This window comes from Somniosus microcephalus, unplaced genomic scaffold (genome assembly GCF_052327205.1).
Source record: "Somniosus microcephalus isolate GS21.2 unplaced genomic scaffold, FLI_Smic_1.0 unresolved_chr8, whole genome shotgun sequence".
Classification (NCBI taxonomy): domain Eukaryota; kingdom Metazoa; phylum Chordata; class Chondrichthyes; order Squaliformes; family Somniosidae; genus Somniosus; species Somniosus microcephalus.
The window spans coordinates 44,940,533-44,962,569 of record NW_028225186.1 but is presented as its reverse complement, the minus strand read 5'-3'; the positions used below and the strand labels follow the sequence as shown (position 1 = coordinate 44,962,569).

The following is a 22,037-nucleotide window of genomic DNA, read 5'->3' as shown; positions in this document are numbered from 1 at the left end:
TCACTTGAAAGATCAGACGTGCTTTCTCCCGCTGTTATCTGCATTTCCCTGTCCTCTCTCGTTCCGCAGTGCCCCGCACAAAAGACAAACAGAAGGAGAACACTATGCTAACGAGGAATTGATGCAGGAGGTTTTTATGCAGTTCCTCACCGTTTAAAATTGTTTTAGGTTCAATCTTTCGCTGTTGATCTTTTCCAAGGAGCGCTTTAAGGTGCTGCCAAAACGTTTAAAATTGGGGATGTTAAAATTCCTTCCCGTCGGGGAATTTCACCCCGGTCTCCCGCGTGACAGGCGGGGATACTCACAACGAGACTAACGAGGAAGTGAGCAATGCAATGTCTGTCAGAGTAAGAATCGAGCCTGTTACACAGGAACAGGATGCCATTCAGCCCCTCAAAGCTGTTGCACAGGAACAGGAGCAGAACATTCATACCCTTGATCCACTTGCACAGGTACAGCTAATAAATTATTTATGCTCATGTGATGTGTTTGCTATGAAATGAATTGTTAAAAAAATTAGCCTGCATTGGCCGGGAATCGAACCCGGGTCTCCCGCGTGGCAGACGAGAATTCTACCCCTGAACCACCAATGCACGCCGACTTAATCGATTCTATTTTCTGGTAGCTACAATTTATTTTTGACTTTTGTTAATACAAGCGGGGACACTGCGTTAACATAAAAAGCAATATGCAGCAGATACTGCATCTGGAATTGTTGATTAAATGCTGGAAACACTTCGAAGGTCCTGGAAGGTCTGTGGACAGAGAAACACAGGGATAACCTCTCAGGTGCATGAGCTCTCGGTAGAGCTAAGATTTTGCACTTTTCTACGTCCCGTGGGAGTTTCCTTCCAACGTTGTTTAGCTGCTCAAAAATTACATAATTAGGAAACTAACCTTCCCCAAAAGAAAAAATAGGAGCAGGATTGTGCCATTCGGCACCTCGAGCCCGCCATTTAAAAAGTTCGTGGCTGATGAGATCTTCGACACAACGCAACTTTGCCGCCCGTTCCCCATAACCTTTGACTCCCCTGTAGCTGAAATATATGTCTATCAGACATACAGAACCCGTTTGACGCCTTACAGTGTGGCCCGAGGGATAGTGTGGAGAAGCTGGGATTGCTTTCCTCTGGAGGCTAAGAGGAAATTTAATAGAGGCTTGCAAAATTACAATGGGTTTTGATAGAGGAAATAAAGACAAACGCTTTCCAATGGCAGGAGTGATGGTAACCAGAGGTAGAATTGTCTTATGCAGCGAATGTTAAGGCCTCATGAATATCAGGATAAGTTATCACGGCCCAGTTACTCTGTCATTCGAGTCTTGCACACGTTGCTAATGTGGCATTTTTCACACTGGCAATGAGTTGACTGATAGCCGTGCTGTGATCAGCTAAGATTGTTAGGGAGATGCAGTCGGCAAAATAATACATGGAAGACGGATAATAACCGTGACTGTTCTGACACTGTGAGGCAAGGAAGCGAATGCTGCACCTCGGTACCGAATTATGCGCTGCTGACTGTTGAGGCAACAGCAGCGGTGTGGAAAATTGGAAGGTTGATGAGGTGCAAGCATTGTTTCGCGCGGGTGCTTTGATTGCTGGCATTTCAAACAGCCAGAAAACGCACTGGTTCCCTGACCGGGAATCGAACACGGGCCGCGGCGGTGAAAGCGCCGAATCCTATCCACTAGACCACCAGGGAAGCTGTGAGAAGCGGCCTGCCAGCAAGCAGAACAAGGCAGTCTTTCCTCCTTGCTGCTTTGAAATTCAGGTCACTTTCACGCCAGGCAAACTTTTCGTACAAGATGACATTTTTTAGGCGAGATCACAAAGGACATGTTCTGGAAACCACAGCATCAAGTGCGTGTAGGCGTCCACCTGAAATCTATTTGCTTCTGTGCTTTTCTCAGAGGTACACAGTCAGAGAAAAGCCGTCGGGATATTGAATAATCAGCACCAAAATATCAAGGACAATACAGAGGACACAGTAATGCACTGCTTGAGACAAAGACTCAAACATATGCACGAACACAGATGTGTGCTCACTTTGTGTGAGTATGTCTCAGATATCCATATGATTCATGGAGGCGTGCAGTACAGTGTGAGGCCATTCGGCCAATCGTGCCAGTGCTGTTCACTTGAAAGATCAGACGTGCTTTCTCCCGCTGTTATCTGCATTTCCCTGTCCTCTCTCGTTCCGCAGTGCCCCGCACAAAAGACAAACAGAAGGAGAACACTATGCTAACGAGGAATTGATGCAGGAGGTTTTTATGCAGTTCCTCACCGTTTAAAATTGTTTTAGGTTCAATCGTTCGCTGTTGATCTTTTCCAAGGAGCGCTTTAAGGTGCTGCCAAAACGTTTAAAATTGGGGATGTTAAAATTCATTCCCGTCGGGGAATTTCACCCCGGTCTCCCGCGTGACAGGCGGGGATACTCACAACGAGACTAACGAGGAAGTGAGCAATGCAATGTCTGTCAGAGTAAGAATCGAGCCTGTTACACAGGAACAGGATGCCATTAAGCCCCTCAAAGCTGTTGCACAGGGACAGGAGCAGAACATTCATACCCTTGATCCACTTGCACAGGTACAGCTAATAAATTATTTATGCTCATGTGATGTGTTTGCTATGAAATGAATTGTTAAAAAAATTAGCCTGCATTGGCCGGGAATCGAACCCGGGTCTCTCGCGTGGCAGGCGAGAATTCTACCCCTGAACCACCAATGCACGCCGACTTAATCGATTCTATTTTCTGGTAGCTACAATTTATTTTTGACTTTTGTTAATACAAGCGGGGACACTGCGTTAACATAAAAAGCAATATGCAGCAGATACTGCATCTGGAATTGTTGATTAAATGCTGGAAACACTTCGAAGGTCCTGGAAGATCTGTGGACAGAGAAACACAGGGTTAACCTCTCAGGTGCATGAGCTCTCGGTAGAGCTAAGATTTTGCACTTTTCTACGTCCCGTGGGAGTTTCCTTCCAACGTTGTTCAGCTGCTCAAAAATTACATAATTAAGAAACTAACCTTCCCCAAAAGAAAAAAATAGGAGCAGGATTGGGCCATTCGGCCCCTCGAGCCCGCCATTTAAAAAGTTCGTGGCTGATGAGATCTTCGACACAACGCAACTTTGCCGCCAGTTCCCCATAACCTTTGACTCCCCTGTAGCTGAAATATATGTCTATCAGACATACAGAATCCGTTTGACGCCTTACAGTGTGGCCCGAGGGATAGTGTGGAGAAGCTGGGATTGCTTTCCTCTGGAGGCTAAGAGGAAATTTAATAGAGGCTTGCAAATTTACAATGGGTTTTGATAGAGGAAATAAAGACAAACGCTTTCCAATGGCAGGAGGGATGGTAACCAGAGGTAGAATTGTCTTGTGCAGCGAATGTTAAGGCCTCATGAATATCAGGATAAGTTATCACGGCCCAGTTACTCTGTCATTCGAGTCTTGCACACGTTGCTAATGTGGCATTTTTCACACTGGCAATGAGTTGACTGATAGCCGTGCTGTGATCAGCTAAGATTGTTAGGGAGATGCAGTCGGCAAAATAATACATGGAAGACGGATAATAACCGTGACTGTTCTGACACTGTGAGGTAAGGAAGCGAATGCTGCACCTCGGTACCGAATGATGCGCTGCTGACTGTTGAGGCAACAGCAGCGGTGTGGAAAATTGAAAGGTTGATGAGGTGCAAGCATTGTTTCGCGCGGGTGCTTTGATTGCTGGCATTTCAAACAGCCAGAAAACGCACTGGTTCCCTGACCGGGAATCGAACCCGGGCCGTGGCGGTGAAAGCGCCGAATCCTATCCACTAGACCACCAGGGAAGCTGTGAGAAGCGGCCTGCCAGCAAGCAGAACAAGGCAGTCTTTCCTCCTTGCTGCTTTGAAATTCAGGTCACTTTCACGCCAGGCAAACTTTTCGTACAAGATGACATTTTTTAGGCGAGATCACAAAGGACATGTTCTGGAAACCACAGCATCAAGTGCGTGTAGGCGTCCACCTGAAATCTATTTGCTTCTGTGCTTTTCTCAGAGGTACACAGTCAGAGAAAAGCCGTCGGGATATTGAATAATCAGCACCAAAATATCAAGGACAATACAGAGGAAACAGTAATGCACTGCTTGAGACAAAGACTCAAACATATGCACGAACACAGATGTGTGCTCACTTTGTGTGAGTATGTCTCAGATATCCATATGATTCATGGAGGCGTGCAGTACAGTGTGAGGCCATTCGGCCAATCGTGCCAGTGCTGTTCACTTGAAAGATCAGACGTGCTTTCTCCCGCTGTTATCTGCAATTCCCTGTCCTCTCTCGTTCCGCAGTGCCCCGCACAAAAGTCAAACAGAAGGAGAACACTATGCTAACGAGGAATTGATGCAGGAGGTTTTTATGCAGTTCCTCACCGTTTAAAATTGTTTTAGGTTCAATCTTTCGCTGTTGATCTTTTCCAAGGAGCGCTTTAAGGTGCTGCCAAAACGTTTAAAATTGGGGATGTTAAAATTCCTTCCCGTCGGGGAATTTCACCCCGGTCTCCCGCGTGACAGGCGGGGATACTCACAACGAGACTAACGAGGAAGTGAGCAATGCAATGTCTGTCAGAGTAAGAATCGAGCCTGTTACACAGGAACAGGATGCCATTCAGCCCCTCAAAGCTGTTGCACAGGAACAGGAGCAGAACATTCATACCCTTGATCCACTTGCACAGGTACAGCTAATAAATTATTTATGCTCATGTGATGTGTTTGCTATGAAATGAATTGTTAAAAAAATTAGCCTGCATTGGCCGGGAATCGAACCCGGGTCTCCCGCGTGGCAGGCGAGAATTCTACCCCTGAACCACCAATGCACGCCGACTTAATCGATTCTATTTTCTGGTAGCTACAATTTATTTTTGACTTTTGTTAATACAAGCGGGGACACTGCGTTAACATAAAAAGCAATATGCAGCAGATACTGCATCTGGAATTGTTGATTAAATGCTGGAAACACTTCGAAGGTCCTGGAAGATCTGTGAACAGAGAAACACAGGGTTAACCTCTCAGGTGCATGAGCTCTCGGTAGAGCTAAGATTTTGCACTTTTCTACGTCCCGTGGGAGTTTCCTTCCAACGTTGTTTAGCTGCTCAAAAATTACATAATTAGGAAACTAACCGTCCCCAAAAAAAAAATAGGAGCAGGATTGTGCCATTCGGCCCCTCGAGCCCGCCATTTAAAAAGTTCGTGGCTGATGAGATCTTCGACACAACGCAACTTTGCCGCCCGTTCCCCATAACCTTTGACTCCCCTGTAGCTGAAATATATAGAACCCGTTTAACGCCTTACAGTGTGGCCCGAGGGATAGTGTGGAGAAGCTGGGATTGCTTTCCTCTGGAGGCTAAGAGGAAATTTAATAGAGGCTTGCAAAATTACAATGGGTTTTGATAGAGGAAATAAAGACAAACGCTTTCCAATGGCAGGAGTGATGGTAACCAGAGGTAGAATTGTCTTATGCAGCGAATGTTAAGGCCTCATGAATATCAGGATAAGTTATCACGGCCCAGTTACTCTGTCATTCGAGTCTTGCACACGTTGCTAATGTGGCATTTTTCACACTGGCAATGAGTTGACTGATAGCCGTGCTGTGATCAGCTAAGATTGTTAGGGAGATGCAGTCGGCAAAATAATACATGGAAGACGGATAATAACCGTGACTGTTCTGACACTGTGAGGCAAGGAAGCGAATGCTGCACCTCGGTACCGAATGATGCGCTGCTGACTGTTGAGGCAACAGCAGCGGTGTGGAAAATTGAAAGGTTGATGAGGTGCAAGCATTGTTTCGCGCGGGTGCTTTGATTGCTAGCATTTCAAACAGCCAGAAAACGCACTGGTTCCCTGACCGGGAATCGAACCCGGGCCGCGGCGGTGAAAGCGCCGAATCCTATCCACTAGACCACCAGGGAAGCTGTGAGAAGCGGCCTGCCAGCAAGCAGAACAAGGCAGTCTTTCCTCCTTGCTGCTTTGAAATTCAGGTCACTTTCACGCCAGGCAAACTTTTCGTACAAGATGACATTTTTTAGGCGAGATCACAAAGGACATGTTCTGGAAACCACAGCATCAAGTGCGTGTAGGCGTCCACCTGAAATCTATTTGCTTCTGTGCTTTTCTCAGAGGTACACAGTCAGAGAAAAGCCGTCGGGATATTGAATAATCAGCACCAAAATATCAAGGACAATACAGAGGAAACAGTAATGCACTGCTTGAGACAAAGACTCAAACATATGCACGAACACAGATGTGTGCTCACTTTGTGTGAGTATGTCTCAGATATCCATATGATTCATGGAGGCGTGCAGTACAGTGTGAGGCCATTCGGCCAATCGTGCCAGTGCTGTTCACTTGAAAGATCAGACGTGCTTTCTCCCGCTGTTATCTGCATTTCCCTGTCCTCTCTCGTTCCGCCGTGCCCCGCACAAAAGACAAACAGAAGGAGAACACTATGCTAACGAGGAATTGATGCAGGAGGTTTTTATGCAGTTCCTCACCGTTTAAAATTGTTTTAGGTTCAATCTTTCGCTGTTGATCTTTTCCAAGGAGCGCTTTAAGGTGCTGCCAAAACGTTTAAAATTGGGGATGTTAAAATTCCTTCCCGTCGGGGAATTTCACCCCGGTCTCCCGCGTGACAGGCGGGGATACTCACAACGAGACTAACGAGGAAGTGAGCAATGCAATGTCTGTCAGAGTAAGAATCGAGCCTGTTACACAGGAACAGGATGCCATTCAGCCCCTCAAAGCTGTTGCACAGGAACAGGAGCAGAACATTCATACCCTTGATCCACTTGCACAGGTACAGCTAATAAATTATTTATGCTCATGTGATGTGTTTGCTATGAAATGAATTGTTAAAAAAATTAGCCTGCATTGGCCGGGAATCGAACCCGGGTCTCCCGCGTGGCAGGCGAGAATTCTACCCCTGAACCACCAATGCACACCGACTTAATCGATTCTATTTTCTGGTAGCTACAATTTATTTTTGACTTTTGTTAATACAAGCGGGGACACTGCGTTAACATAAAAAGCAATATGCAGCAGATACTGCATCTGGAATTGTTGATTAAATGCTGGAAACACTTCGAAGGTCCTGGAAGGTCTGTGGACAGAGAAACACAGGGATAACCTCTCAGGTGCATGAGCTCTCGGTAGAGCTAAGATTTTGCACTTTTCTACGTCCCGTGGGAGTTTCCTTCCAACGTTGTTTAGCTGCTCAAAAATTGCATAATTAAGAAACTAACCTTCCCCAAAAGAAAAAATAGGAGCAGGATTGGGCCATTCGGCCCCTCGAGCCCGCCATTTAAAAGGTTCGTGGCTGATGAGATCTTCGACACAACGCAACCTTGCCGCCCGTTCCCCATAACCTTTGACTCCCCTGTAGCTGAAATATATGTCTATCAGACATACAGAATCCGTTTGACGCCTTACAGTGTGGCCCGAGGGATAGTGTGGAGAAGCTGGGATTGCTTTCCTCTGGAGGCTAAGAGGAAATTTAATAGAGGCTTGCAAATTTACAATGGCTTTTGATAGAGGAAATAAAGACAAACGCTTTCCAATGGCAGGAGGGATGGTAACCAGAGGTAGAATTGTCTTATGCAGCGAATGTTAAGGCCTCATGAATATCAGGATAAGTTATCACGGCCCAGTTACTCTGTCATTCGAGTCTTGCACACGTTGCTAATGTGGCATTTTTCACACTGGCAATGAGTTGACTGATAGCCGTGCTGTGATCAGCTAAGATTGTTAGGGAGATGCAGTCGGCAAAATAATACATGGAAGACGGATAATAACCGTGACTGTTCTGACACTGTGAGGCAAGGAAGCGAATGCTGCACCTCGGTACCGAATGATGCGCTGCTGACTGTTGAGGCAACAGCAGCGGTGTGGAAAATTGAAAGGTTGATGAGGTGCAAGCATTGTTTCGCGCGGGTGCTTTGATTGCTAGCATTTCAAACAGCCAGAAAACACACTGGTTCCCTGACCGGGAATCGAACCCGGGCCGCGGCGGTGAAAGCGCCGAATCCTATACACTAGACCACCAGGGAAGCTGTGAGAAGCGGCCTGCCAGCAAGCAGAACAAGGCAGTCTTTCCTCCTTGCTGCTTTGAAATTCAGGTCACTTTCACGCCAGGCAAACTTTTCGTACAAGATGACATTTTTTAGGCGAGATCACAAAGGACATGTTCTGGAAACCACAGCATCAAGTGCGTGTAGGCGTCCACCTGAAATCTATTTGCTTCTGTGCTTTTCTCAGAGGTACACAGTCAGAGAAAAGCCGTCGGGATATTGAATAATCAGCACCAAAATATCAAGGACAATACAGAGGAAACAGTAATGCACTGCTTGAGACAAAGACTCAAACATATGCACGAACACAGATGTGTGCTCACTTTGTGTGAGTATGTCTCAGATATCCATATGATTCATGGAGGCGTGCAGTACAGTGTGAGGCCATTCGGCCAATCGTGCCAGTGCTGTTCACTTGAAAGATCAGACGTGCTTTCTCCCGCTGTTATCTGCATTTCCCTGTCCTCTCTCGTTCCGCAGTGCCCCGCACAAAAGACAAACAGAAGGAGAACACTATGCTAACGAGGAATTGATGCAGGAGGTTTTTATGCAGTTCTTCACCGTTTAAAATTGTTTTAGGTTCAATCTTTCGCTGTTGATATTTTTCCAAGGAGCGCTTTAAGGTGCTGCCAAAACGTTTAAAATTGGGGATGTTAAAATTCCTTCCCGTCGGGGAATTTCACCCCGGTCTCCCGCGTGACAGGCGGGGATACTCACAACGAGACTAACGAGGAAGTGAGCAATGCAATGTCTGTCAGAGTAAGAATCGAGCCTGTTACACAGGAACAGGATGCCATTCAGCCCCTCAAAGCTGTTGCACAGGAACAGGAGCAGAACATTCATACCCTTGATCCACTTGCACAGGTACAGCTAATAAATTATTTATGCTCATGTGATGTGTTTGCTATGAAATGAATTGTTAAAAAAATTCGCCTGCATTGGCCGGGAATCGAACCCGGGTCTCCCGCGTGGCAGGCGAGAATTCTACCCCTGAACCACCAATGCACGCCGACTTAATCTATTCTATTTTCTGGTAGCTACAATTTATTTTTGACTTTTGTTAATACAAGCGGGGACACTGCGTTAACATAAAAAGCAATATGCAGCAGATATTGCATCTGGAATTGTTGATTAAATGCTGGAAACACTTCGAAGGTCCTGGAAGGTCTGTGGACAGAGAAACACAGGGATAACCTCTCAGGTGCATGAGCTCTCGGTAGAGCTAAGATTTTGCACTTTTCTACGTCCCGTGGGAGTTTCCTTCCAACGTTGTTTAGCTGCTCAAAAATTACATAATTAGGAAACTAACCTTCCCCAAAAGAAAAAATAGGAGCAGGATTGTGCCATTCGGCCCCTCGAGCCCGCCATTTAAAAAGTTCGTGGCTGATGAGATCTTCGACACAACGCAACTTTGCCGCCCGTTCCCCATAACCTTTGACTCCCCTGTAGCTGAAATATATGTCTATCAGACATACAGAACCCGTTTGACGCCTTACAGTGTGGCCCGAGGGATAGTGTGGAGAAGCTGGGATTGCTTTCCTCTGGAGGCTAAGAGGAAATTTAATAGAGGCTTGCAAAATTACAATGGGTTTTGATAGAGGAAATAAAGACAAACGCTTTCCAATGGCAGGAGTGATGGTAACCAGAGGTAGAATTGTCTTATGCAGCGAATGTTAAGGCCTCATGAATATCAGGATAAGTTATCACGGCCCAGTTACTCTGTCATTCGAGTCTTGCACACGTTGCTAATGTGGCATTTTTCACACTGGCAATGAGTTGACTGATAGCCGTGCTGTGATCAGCTAAGATTGTTAGGGAGATGCAGTCGGCAAAATAATACATGGAAGACGGATAATAACCGTGACTGTTCTGACACTGTGAGGCAAGGAAGCGAATGCTGCACCTCGGTACCGAATGATGCGCTGCTGACTGTTGAGGCAACAGCAGCGGTGTGGAAAATTGAAAGGTTGATGAGGTGCAAGCATTGTTTCGCGCGGGTGCTTTGATTGCTGGCATTTCAAACAGCCAGAAAACGCACTGGTTCCCTGACCGGGAATCGAACCCGGGCCGCGGCGGTGAATGCGCCGAATCCTATCCACTAGACCACCAGGGAAGCTGTGAGAAGCGGCCTGCCAGCAAGCAGAACAAGGCAGTCTTTCCTCCTTGCTGCTTTGAAATTCAGGTCACTTTCACGCCAGGCAAACTTTTCGTACAAGATGACATTTTTTAGGCGAGATCACAAAGGACATGTTCTGGAAACCACAGCATCAAGTGCGTGTAGGCGTCCACCTGAAATCTATTTGCTTCTGTGCTTTTCTCAGAGGTACACAGTCAGAGAAAAGCCGTCGGGATATTGAATAATCAGCACCAAAATATCAAGGACAATACAGAGGAAACAGTAATGCACTGCTTGAGACAAAGACTCAAACATATGCACGAATACAGATGTGTGCTCACTTTGTGTGAGTATGTCTCAGATATCCATATGATTCATGGAGGCGTGCAGTACAGTGTGAGGCCATTCGGCCAATCGTGCCAGTGCTGTTCACTTGAAAGATCAGACGTGCTTTCTCCCGCTGTTATCTGCATTTCCCTGTCGTCTCTCGTTCCGCAGTGCCCCGCACAAAAGACAAACAGAAGGAGAACACTATGCTAACGAGGAATTGATGCAGGAGGTTTTTATGCAGTTCCTCACCGTTTAAAATTGTTTTAGGTTCAATCTTTCGCTGTTGATCTTTTCCAAGGAGCGCTTTAAGGTGCTGCCAAAACGTTTAAAATTGGGGATGTTAAAATTCCTTCCCGTCGGGGAATTTCACCCCGGTCTCCCGCGTGACAGGCGGGGATACTCACAACGAGACTAACGAGGAAGTGAGCAATGCAATGTCTGTCAGAGTAAGAATCGAGCCTGTTACACAGGAACAGGATGCCATTCAGCCCCTCAAAGCTGTTGCACAGGAACAGGAGCAGAACATTCATACCCTTGATCCACTTGCACAGGTACAGCTAATAAATTATTTATGCTCATGTGATGTGTTTGCTATGAAATGAATTGTTAAAAAAATTCGCCTGCATTGGCCGGGAATCGAACCCGGGTCTCCCGCGTGGCAGGCGAGAATTCTACCCCTGAACCACCAATGCACGCCGACTTAATCTATTCTATTTTCTGGTAGCTACAATTTATTTTTGACTTTTGTTAATACAAGCGGGGACACTGCGTTAACATAAAAAGCAATATGCAGCAGATATTGCATCTGGAATTGTTGATTAAATGCTGGAAACACTTCGAAGGTCCTGGAAGGTCTGTGGACAGAGAAACACAGGGATAACCTCTCAGGTGCATGAGCTCTCGGTAGAGCTAAGATTTTGCACTTTTCTACGTCCCGTGGGAGTTTCCTTCCAACGTTGTTTAGCTGCTCAAAAATTACATAATTAGGAAACTAACCTTCCCCAAAAGAAAAAATAGGAGCAGGATTGTGCCATTCGGCCCCTCGAGCCCGCCATTTAAAAAGTTCGTGGCTGATGAGATCTTCGACACAACGCAACTTTGCCGCCCGTTCCCCATAACCTTTGACTCCCCTGTAGCTGAAATATATGTCTATCAGACATACAGAACCCGTTTGACGCCTTACAGTGTGGCCCGAGGGATAGTGTGGAGAAGCTGGGATTGCTTTCCTCTGGAGGCTAAGAGGAAATTTAATAGAGGCTTGCAAAATTACAATGGGTTTTGATAGAGGAAATAAAGACAAACGCTTTCCAATGGCAGGAGTGATGGTAACCAGAGGTAGAATTGTCTTATGCAGCGAATGTTAAGGCCTCATGAATATCAGGATAAGTTATCACGGCCCAGTTACTCTGTCATTCGAGTCTTGCACACGTTGCTAATGTGGCATTTTTCACACTGGCAATGAGTTGACTGATAGCCGTGCTGTGATCAGCTAAGATTGTTAGGGAGATGCAGTCGGCAAAATAATACATGGAAGACGGATAATAACCGTGACTGTTCTGACACTGTGAGGCAAGGAAGCGAATGCTGCACCTCGGTACCGAATGATGCGCTGCTGACTGTTGAGGCAACAGCAGCGGTGTGGAAAATTGAAAGGTTGATGAGGTGCAAGCATTGTTTCGCGCGGGTGCTTTGATTGCTGGCATTGCAAACAGCCAGAAAACGCACTGGTTCCCTGACCGGGAATCGAACCCGGGCCGCGGCGGTGAATGCGCCGAATCCTATCCACTAGACCACCAGGGAAGCTGTGAGAAGCGGCCTGCCAGCAAGCAGAACAAGGCAGTCTTTCCTCCTTGCTGCTTTGAAATTCAGGTCACTTTCACGCCAGGCAAACTTTTCGTACAAGATGACATTTTTTAGGCGAGATCACAAAGGACATGTTCTGGAAACCACAGCATCAAGTGCGTGTAGGCGTCCACCTGAAATCTATTTGCTTCTGTGCTTTTCTCAGAGGTACACAGTCAGAGAAAAGCCGTCGGGATATTGAATAATCAGCACCAAAATATCAAGGACAATACAGAGGAAACAGTAATGCACTGCTTGAGACAAAGACTCAAACATATGCACGAATACAGATGTGTGCTCACTTTGTGTGAGTATGTCTCAGATATCCATATGATTCATGGAGGCGTGCAGTACAGTGTGAGGCCATTCGGCCAATCGTGCCAGTGCTGTTCACTTGAAAGATCAGACGTGCTTTCTCCGCTGTTATCTGCATTTCCCTGTCCTCTCTCGTTCCGCAGTGCCCCGCACAAAAGACAAACAGAAGGAGAACACTATGCTAACGAGGAATTGATGCAGGAGGTTTTTATGCAGTTCCTCACCGTTTAAAATTGTTTTAGGTTCAATCTTTCGCTGTTGATCTTTTCCAAGGAGCGCTTTAAGGTGCTGCCAAAACGTTTAAAATTGGGGATGTTAAAATTCCTTCCCGTCGGGGAATTTCACCCCGGTCTCCCGCGTGACAGGCGGGGATACTCACAACGAGACTAACGAGGAAGTGAGCAATGCAATGTCTGTCAGAGTAAGAATCGAGCCTGTTACACAGGAACAGGATGCCATTCAGCCCCTCAAAGCTGTTGCACAGGAACAGGAGCAGAACATTCATACCCTTGATCCACTTGCACAGGTACAGCTAATAAATTATTTATGCTCATGTGATGTGTTTGCTATGAAATGAATTGTTAAAAAAATTAGCCTGCATTGGCCGGGAATCGAACCCGGGTCTCCCGCGTGGCAGGCGAGAATTCTACCCCTGAACCACCAATGCACGCCGACTTAATCTATTCTATTTTCTGGTAGCTACAATTTATTTTTGACTTTTGTTAATACAAGCGGGGACACTGCGTTAACATAAAAAGCAATATGCAGCAGATACTGCATCTGGAATTGTTGATTAAATGCTGGAAACACTTCGAAGGTCCTGGAAGGTCTGTGGACAGAGAAACACAGGGATAACCTCTCAGGTGCATGAGCTCTCGGTAGAGCTAAGATTTTGCACTTTTCTACGTCCCGTGGGAGTTTCCTTCCAACGTTGTTTAGCTGCTCAAAAATTACATAATTAAGAAACTAACCTTCCCCAAAAGAAAAAATAGGATCAGGATTGGGCCATTCGGCCCCTCGAGCCCGCCATTTAAAAGGTTCGTGGCTGATGAGATCTTCGACACAACGCAACCTTGCCGCCCGTTCCCCATAATCTTTGACTCCCCTGTAGCTGAAATATATGTCTATCAGACATACAGAATCCGTTTGACGCCTTACAGTGTGGCCCGAGGGATAGTGTGGAGAAGCTGGGATTGCTTTCCTCTGGAGGCTAAGAGGAAATTTAATAGAGGCTTGCAAATTTACAATGGGTTTTGATAGAGGAAATAAAGACAAACGCTTTCCAATGGCAGGAGGGATGGTAACCAGAGGTAGAATTGTCTTATGCAGCGAATGTTAAGGCCTCATGAATATCAGGATAAGTTATCACGGCCCAGTTACTCTGTCATTCGAGTCTTGCACACGTTGCTAATGTGGCATTTTTCACACTGGCAATGAGTTGACTGATAGCCGTGCTGTGATCAGCTAAGATTGTTAGGGAGATGCAGTCGGCAAAATAATACATGGAAGACGGATAATAACCGTGACTGTTCTGACACTGTGAGGCAAGGAAGCGAATGCTGCACCTCGGTACCGAATGATGCGCTGCTGACTGTTGAGGCAACAGCAGCGGTGTGAAAAATTGAAAGGTTGATGAGGTGCAAGCATTGTTTCGCGCGGGTGCTTTGATTGCTAGCATTTCAAACAGCCAGAAAACACACTGGTTCCCTGACCGGGAATCGAACCCGGGCCGCGGCGGTGAAAGCGCCGAATCCTATACACTAGACCACCAGGGAAGCTGTGAGAAGCGACCTGCCAGCAAGCAGAACAAGGCAGTCTTTCCTCCTTGCTGCTTTGAAATTCAGGTCACTTTCACGCCAGGCAAACTTTTCGTACAAGATGACATTTTTTAGGCGAGATCACAAAGGACATGTTCGGGAAACCACAGCATCAAGTGCGTGTAGGCGTCCACCTGAAATCTATTTGCTTCTGTGCTTTTCTCAGAGGTACACAGTCAGAGAAAAGCCGTCGGGATATTGAATAATCAGCACCAAAATATCAAGGACAATACAGAGGAAACAGTAATGCACTGCTTGAGACAAAGACTCAAACATATGCACGAACACAGATGTGTGCTCACTTTGTGTGAGTATGTCTCAGATATCCATATGATTCATGGAGGCGTGCAGTACTGTGTGAGGCCATTCGGCCAATCGTGCCAGTGCTGTTCACTTGAAAGATCAGACGTGCTTTCTCCCGCTGTTATCTGCATTTCCCTGTCCTCTCTCGTTCCGCAGTGCCCCGCACAAAAGACAAACAGAAGGAGAACACTATGCTAACGAGGAATTGATGCAGGAGGTTTTTATGCAGTTCCTCACCGTTTAAAATTGTTTTAGGTTCAATCTTTCGCTGTTGATCTTTTCCAAGGAGCGCTTTAAGGTGCTGCCAAAACGTTTAAAATTGGGGATGTTAAAATTCCTTCCCGTCGGGGAATTTCACCCCGGTCTCCCGCGTGACAGGCGGGGATACTCACAACGAGACTAACGAGGAAGTGAGCAATGCAATGTCTGTCAGAGTAAGAATCGAGCCTGTTACACAGGAACAGGATGCCATTCAGCCCCTCAAAGCTGTTGCACAGGAACAGGAGCAGAACATTCATACCCTTGATCCACTTGCACAGGTACAGCTAATAAATTATTTATGCTCATGTGATGTGTTTGCTATGAAATGAATTGTTAAAAAAATTAGCCTGCATTGGCCGGGAATCGAACCCGGGTCTCCCGCGTGGCAGGCGAGAATTCTACCCCTGAACCACCAATGCACGCCGACTTAATCGGTTCTATTTTCTGGTAGCTACAATTTATTTTTGACTTTTGTTAATACAAGCGGGGACACTGCGTTAACATAAAAAGCAATATGCAGCAGATACTGCATCTGGAATTGTTGATTAAATGCTGGAAACACTTCGAAGGTCCTGGAAGATCTGTGAACAGAGAAACACAGGGTTAACCTCTCAGGTGCATGAGCTCTCGGTAGAGCTAAGATTTTGCACTTTTCTACGTCCCGTGGGAGTTTCCTTCCAACGTTGTTTAGCTGCACAAAAATTACATAATTAAGAAACTAACCTTCCCCAAAAGAAAAAATAGGAGCAGGATTGGGCCATTCGGCCCCTCGAGCCCGCCATTTAAAAACTTCGTGGCTGATGAGATCTTCGACACAACGCAACTTTGCCGCCCGTTCCCCATAACCTTTGACTCCCCTGTAGCTGAAATATATGTCTATCAGACATACAGAATCCGTTTGACGCCTTACAGTGTGGCCCGAGGGATAGTGTGGAGAAGCTGGGATTGCTTTCCTCTGGAGGCTAAGAGGAAATTTAATAGAGGCTTGCAAATTTACAATGGGTTTTGATAGAGGAAATAAAGACAAACGCTTTCCAATGGCAGGAGGGATGGTAACCAGAGGTAGAATTGTCTTATGCAGCGAATGTTAAGGCCTCATGAATATCAGGATAAGTTATCACGGCCCAGTTACTCTGTCATTCGAGTCTTGCACACGTTGCTAATGTGGCATTTTTCACACTGGCAATGAGTTGACTGATAGCCGTGCTGTGATCAGCTAAGATTGTTAGGGAGATGCAGTCGGCAAAATAATACATGGAAGACGGATAATAACCGTGACTGTTCTGACACTGTGAGGCAAGGAAGCGAATGCTGCACCTCGGTACCGAATGATGCGCTGCTGACTGTTGAGGCAACAGCAGCGGTGTGGAAAATTGAAAGGTTGATGAGGTGCAAGCATTGTTTCGCGCGGGTGCTTTGATTGCTGGCATTTCAAACAGCCAGAAAACGCACTGGTTCCCTGACCGGGAATCGAACCCGGGCCGCGGCGGTGAAAGCGCCGAATCCTATCCACTAGACCACCAGGGAAGATGTGGGAAGCGGCCTGCCAGCAAGCAGAACAAGGCAGTCTTTCCTCCTTGCTGCTTTGAAATTCAGGTCACTTTCACGCCAGGCAAACTTTTCGTACAAGATGACATTTTTTAGGCGAGATCACAAAGGACATGTTCTGGAAACCACAGCATCAAGTGCGTGTAGGCGTCCACCTGAAATCTATTTGCTTCTGTGCTTTTCTCAGAGGTACACAGTCAGAGAAAAGCCGTCGGGATATTGAATAATCAGCACCAAAATATCAAGGACAATACAGAGGAAACAGTAATGCACTGCTTGAGACAAAGACTCAAACATATGCACGAATACAGATGTGTGCTCACTTTGTGTGAGTATGTCTCAGATATCCATATGATTCATGGAGGCGTGCAGTACAGTGTGAGGCCATTCGGCCAATCGTGCCAGTGCTGTTCACTTGAAAGATCAGACGTGCTTTCTCCCGCTGTTATCTGCATTTCCCTGTCCTCTCTCGTTCCGCAGTGCCCCGCACAAAAGACAAACAGAAGGAGAACACTATGCTAACGAGGAATTGATGCAGGAGGTTTTTATGCAGTTCCTCACCGTTTAAAATTGTTTTAGGTTCAATCTTTCGCTGTTGATCTTTTCCAAGGAGCGCTTTAAGGTGCTGCCAAAACGTTTAAAATTGGGGATGTTAAAATTCCTTCCCGTCGGGGAATTTCACCCCGGTCTCCCGCGTGACAGGCGGGGATACTCACAACGAGACTAACGAGGAAGTGAGCAATGCAATGTCTGTCAGAGTAAGAATCGAGCCTGTTACACAGGAACAGGATGCCATTCAGCCCCTCAAAGCTGTTGCACAGGAACAGGAGCAGAACATTCATACCCTTGATCCACTTGCACAGGTACAGCTAATAAATTATTTATGCTCATGTGATGTGATTGCTATGAAATGAATTGTTAAAAAAATTAGCCTGCATTGGCCGGGAATCGAACCCGGGTCTCCCGCGTGGCAGGCGAGAATTCTACCCCTGAACCACCAATGCACGCCGACTTAATCGATTCTATTTTCTGGTAGCTACAATTTATTTTTGACTTTTGTTAATACAAGCGGGGTCACTGCGTTAACATAAAAAGCAATATGCAGCAGATACTGCATCTGGAATTGTTGATTTAATGCTGGAAACACTTCGAAGGTCCTGGAAGATCTGTGGACAGAGAAACACAGGATTAACCTCTCAGGTGCATGAGCTCTCGGTAGAACTAAGATTTTGCACTTTTCTACGTCCCGTGGGAGTTTCCTTCCAACGTTGTTTAGCTGCACAAAAATTACATAATTAAGAAACTAACCTTCCCCAAAAGAAAAAATAGGAGCAGGATTGGGCCATTCGGCCCCTCGAGCCCGCCATTTAAAAAGTTCGTGGCTGATGAGATCTTCGACACAACGCAACTTTGCCGCCCGTTCCCCATAACCTTTGACTCCCCTGTAGCTGAAATATATGTCTATCAGACATACAGAATCCGTTTGACGCCTTACAGTGTGGCCCAAGGGATAGTGTGGAGAAGCTGGGATTGCTTTCCTCTGGAGGCTAAGAGGAAATTTAATAGAGGCTTGCAAATTTACAATGGGTTTTGATAGAGGAAATAAAGACAAACGCTTTCCAATGGCAGGAGGGATGGTAACCAGAGGTAGAATTGTCTTATGCAGCGAATGTTAAGGCCTCATGAATATCAGGATAAGTTATCACGGCCCAGTTACTCTGTCATTCGAGTCTTGCACACGTTGCTAATGTGGCATTTTTCACACTGGCAATGAGTTGACTAATAGCCGTGCTGTGATCAGCTAAGATTGTTAGGGAGATGCAGTCGGCAAAATAATACATTGAAGACGGATAATAACCGTGACTGTTCTGACACTGTGAGGCAAGGAAGCGAATGCTGCACCTCGGTACCGAATGATGCGCTGCTGACTGTTGAGGCAACAGCAGCGGTGTGGAAAATTGAAAGGTTGATGAGGTGCAAGCATTGTTTCGCGCGGGTGCTTTGATTGCTAGCATTTCAAACAGCCAGAAAACGCACTGGTTCCCTGACCGGGAATCGAACCCGGGCCGCGACGGTGAAAGCGCCGAATCCTATCCACTAGACCACCAGGGAAGCTGTGAGAAGCGGCCTGCCAGCAAGCAGAACAAGGCAGTCTTTCCTCCTTGCTGCTTTGAAATTCAGGTCACTTTCACGCCAGGCAAACTTTTCGTACAAGATGACATTTTTTAGGCGAGATCACAAAGGACATGTTCTGGAAACCACAGCATCAAGTGCGTGTAGGCGTCCACCTGAAATCTATTTGCTTCTGTGCTTTTCTCAGAGGTACACAGTCAGAGAAAAGCCGTCGGGATATTGAATAATCAGCACCAAAATATCAAGGACAATACAGAGGAAACAGTAATGCACTGCTTGAGACAAAGACTCAAACATATGCACGAACACAGATGTGTGCTCACTTTGTGTGAGTATGTCTCAGATATCCATATGATTCATGGAGGCGTGCAGTACAGTGTGAGGCCATTCGGCCAATCGTGCCAGTGCTGTTCACTTGAAAGATCAGACGTGCTTTCTCCCGCTGTTATCTGCATTTCCCTGTCCTCTCTCGTTCCGCAGTGCCCCGCACAAAAGACAAACAGAAGGAGAACACTATGCTAACGAGGAATTGATGCAGGAGGTTTTTATGCAGTTCCTCACCGTTTAAAATTGTTTTAGGTTCAATCTTTCGCTGTTGATCTTTTCCAAGGAGCGCTTTAAGGTGCTGCCAAAACGTTTAAAATTGGGGATGTTAAAATTCCTTCCCGTCGGGGAATTTCACCCCGGTCTCCCGCGTGACAGGCGGGGATACTCACAACGAGACTAACGAGGAAGTGAGCAATGCAATGTCTGTCAGAGTAAGAATCGAGCCTGTTACACAGGAACAGGATGCCATTCAGCCCCTCAAAGCTGTTGCACAGGAACAGGAGCAGAACATTCATACCCTTGATCCACTTGCACAGGTACAGCTAATAAATTATTTATGCTCATGTGATGTGTTTGCTATGAAATGAATTGTTAAAAAAATTAGCCTGCATTGGCCGGGAATCGAACCCGGGTCTCCCACGTGGCAGGCGAGAATTCTACACCTGAACCACCAATGCACGCCGACTTAATCGATTCTATTTTCTGGTAGCTACAATTTATTTTTGACTTTTGTTAATGCAAGCGGGGACACTGCGTTAACATAAAAAGCAATATGCAGCAGATACTGCATCTGGAATTGTTGATTAAATGCTGGAAACACTTCGAAGGTCCTGGAAGGTCTGTGGACAGAGAAACACAGGGATAACCTCTCAGGTGCATGAGCTCTCGGTAGAGCTAAGATTTTGCACTTTTCTACGTCCCGTGGGAGTTTCCTTCCAACGTTGTTTAGCTGCTCAAAAATTACATAATTAGGAAACTAACCTTCCCCAAAAGAAAAAATAGGAGCAGGATTGTGCCATTCGGCCCCTCGAGCCCGCCATTTAAAAAGTTCGTGGCTGATGAGATCTTCGACACAACGCAACTTTGCCGCCCGTTCCCCATAACCTTTGACTCCCCTGTAGCTGAAATATATGTCTATCAGACATACAGAACCCGTTTGACGCCTTACAGTGTGGCCCGAGGGATAGTGTGGAGAAGCTGGGATTGCTTTCCTCTGGAGGCTAAGAGGAAATTTAATAGAGGCTTGCAAAATTACAATGGGTTTTGATAGAGGAAATAAAGACAAACGCTTTCCAATGGCAGGAGTGATGGTAACCAGAGGTAGAATTGTCTTATGCAGCGAATGTTAAGGCCTCATGAATATCAGGATAAGTTATCACGGCCCAGTTACTCTGTCATTCGAGTCTTGCACACGTTGCTAATGTGGCATTTTTCACACTGGCAATGAGTTGACTGATAGCCGTGCTGTGATCAGCTAAGATTGTTAGGGAGATGCAGTCGGCAAAATAATACATGGAAGACGGATAATAACCGTGACTGTTCTGACACTGTGAGGCAAGGAAGCGAATGCTGCACCTCGGTACCGAATGATGCGCTGCTGACTGTTGAGGCAACAGCAGCGGTGTGGAAAATTGAAAGGTTGATGAGGTGCAAGCATTGTTTCGCGCGGGTGCTTTGATTGCTAGCATTTCAAACAGCCAGAAAACGCACTGGTTCCCTGACCGGGAATCGAACCCGGGCCGCGGCGGTGAAAGCGCCGAATCCTATCCACTAGACCACCAGGGAAGCTGTGAGAAGCGGCCTGCCAGCAAGCAGAACAAGGCAGTCTTTCCTCCTTGCTGCTTTGAAATTCAGGTCACTTTCACGCCAGGCAAACTTTTCGTACAAGATGACATTTTTTAGGCGAGATCACAAAGGACATGTTCTGGAAACCACAGCATCAAGTGCGTGTAGGCGTCCACCTGAAATCTATTTGCTTCTGTGCTTTTCTCAGAGGTACACAGTCAGAGAAAAGCCGTCGGGATATTGAATAATCAGCACCAAAATATCAAGGACAATACAGAGGAAACAGTGATGCACTGCTTGAGACAAAGACTCAAACATATGCACGAACACAGATGTGTGCTCACTTTGTGTGAGTATGTCTCAGATATCCATATGATTCATGGAGGCGTGCAGTACAGTGTGAGGCCATTCGGCCAATCGTGCCAGTGCTGTTCACTTGAAAGATCAGACGTGCTTTCTCCCGCTGTTATCTGCATTTCCCTGTCCTCTCTCGTTCCGCAGTGCCCCGCACAAAAGACAAACAGAAGGAGAACACTATGCTAACGAGGAATTGATGCAGGAGGTTTTTATGCAGTTCCTCACCGTTTAAAATTGTTTTAGGTTCAATCTTTCGCTGTTGATCTTTTCCAAGGAGCGCTTTAAGGTGCTGCCAAAACGTTTAAAATTGGGGATGTTAAAATTCCTTCCCGTCGGGGAATTTCACCCCGGTCTCCCGCGTGACAGGCGGGGATACTCACAACGAGACTAACGAGGAAGTGAGCAATGCAATGTCTGTCAGAGTAAGAATCGAGCCTGTTACACAGGAACAGGATGCCATTCAGCCCCTCAAAGCTGTTGCACAGGAACAGGAGCAGAACATTCATACCCTTGATCCACTTGCACAGGTACAGCTAATAAATTATTTATGCTCATGTGATGTGTTTGCTATGAAATGAATTGTTAAAAAAATTAGCCTGCATTGGCCGGGAATCGAACCCGGGTCTCCCGCGTGGCAGGCGAGAATTCTACCCCTGAACCACCAATGCACGCCGACTTAATCGATTCTATTTTCTGGTAGCTACAATTTATTTTTGACTTTTGTTAATGCAAGCGGGGACACTGCGTTAACATAAAAAGCAATATGCAGCAGATACTGCATCTGGAATTGTTGATTA

At 46.2% G+C, this 22,037-nt stretch overlaps 12 non-coding genes across 12 annotated transcripts; all 12 read right to left on the bottom strand.

Moving 5' to 3' along the window:
- Positions 1-2,655: 2,655 nt before the first annotated feature.
- trnag-gcc (transfer RNA glycine (anticodon GCC)) lies at positions 2,656-2,726 on the bottom strand. Its single transcript has one exon. It is a non-coding gene; the product is annotated as a tRNA-Gly (tRNA).
- Positions 2,727-4,789: 2,063 nt separating this feature from the next.
- Positions 4,790-4,860, bottom strand: trnag-gcc (transfer RNA glycine (anticodon GCC)). Its single transcript has one exon. It is a non-coding gene; the product is annotated as a tRNA-Gly (tRNA).
- A 1,020-nt stretch (positions 4,861-5,880) lies between these two features.
- On the bottom strand, positions 5,881-5,952 carry trnae-uuc (transfer RNA glutamic acid (anticodon UUC)). Its single transcript has one exon. It is a non-coding gene; the product is annotated as a tRNA-Glu (tRNA).
- Positions 5,953-6,906: 954 nt separating this feature from the next.
- On the bottom strand, positions 6,907-6,977 carry trnag-gcc (transfer RNA glycine (anticodon GCC)). Its single transcript has one exon. It is a non-coding gene; the product is annotated as a tRNA-Gly (tRNA).
- Positions 6,978-9,040: 2,063 nt separating this feature from the next.
- On the bottom strand, positions 9,041-9,111 carry trnag-gcc (transfer RNA glycine (anticodon GCC)). Its single transcript has one exon. It is a non-coding gene; the product is annotated as a tRNA-Gly (tRNA).
- A 2,062-nt stretch (positions 9,112-11,173) lies between these two features.
- trnag-gcc (transfer RNA glycine (anticodon GCC)) lies at positions 11,174-11,244 on the bottom strand. The gene has a single exon. It is a non-coding gene; the product is annotated as a tRNA-Gly (tRNA).
- Positions 11,245-13,305: 2,061 nt separating this feature from the next.
- Positions 13,306-13,376, bottom strand: trnag-gcc (transfer RNA glycine (anticodon GCC)). Its single transcript has one exon. It is a non-coding gene; the product is annotated as a tRNA-Gly (tRNA).
- Positions 13,377-15,438: 2,062 nt separating this feature from the next.
- trnag-gcc (transfer RNA glycine (anticodon GCC)) lies at positions 15,439-15,509 on the bottom strand. Its single transcript has one exon. It is a non-coding gene; the product is annotated as a tRNA-Gly (tRNA).
- A 1,036-nt stretch (positions 15,510-16,545) lies between these two features.
- trnae-uuc (transfer RNA glutamic acid (anticodon UUC)) lies at positions 16,546-16,617 on the bottom strand. Its single transcript has one exon. It is a non-coding gene; the product is annotated as a tRNA-Glu (tRNA).
- Positions 16,618-17,571: 954 nt separating this feature from the next.
- trnag-gcc (transfer RNA glycine (anticodon GCC)) lies at positions 17,572-17,642 on the bottom strand. Its single transcript has one exon. It is a non-coding gene; the product is annotated as a tRNA-Gly (tRNA).
- Positions 17,643-20,811: 3,169 nt separating this feature from the next.
- Positions 20,812-20,883, bottom strand: trnae-uuc (transfer RNA glutamic acid (anticodon UUC)). Its single transcript has one exon. It is a non-coding gene; the product is annotated as a tRNA-Glu (tRNA).
- A 954-nt stretch (positions 20,884-21,837) lies between these two features.
- Positions 21,838-21,908, bottom strand: trnag-gcc (transfer RNA glycine (anticodon GCC)). The gene has a single exon. It is a non-coding gene; the product is annotated as a tRNA-Gly (tRNA).
- Positions 21,909-22,037: the final 129 nt, after the last annotated feature.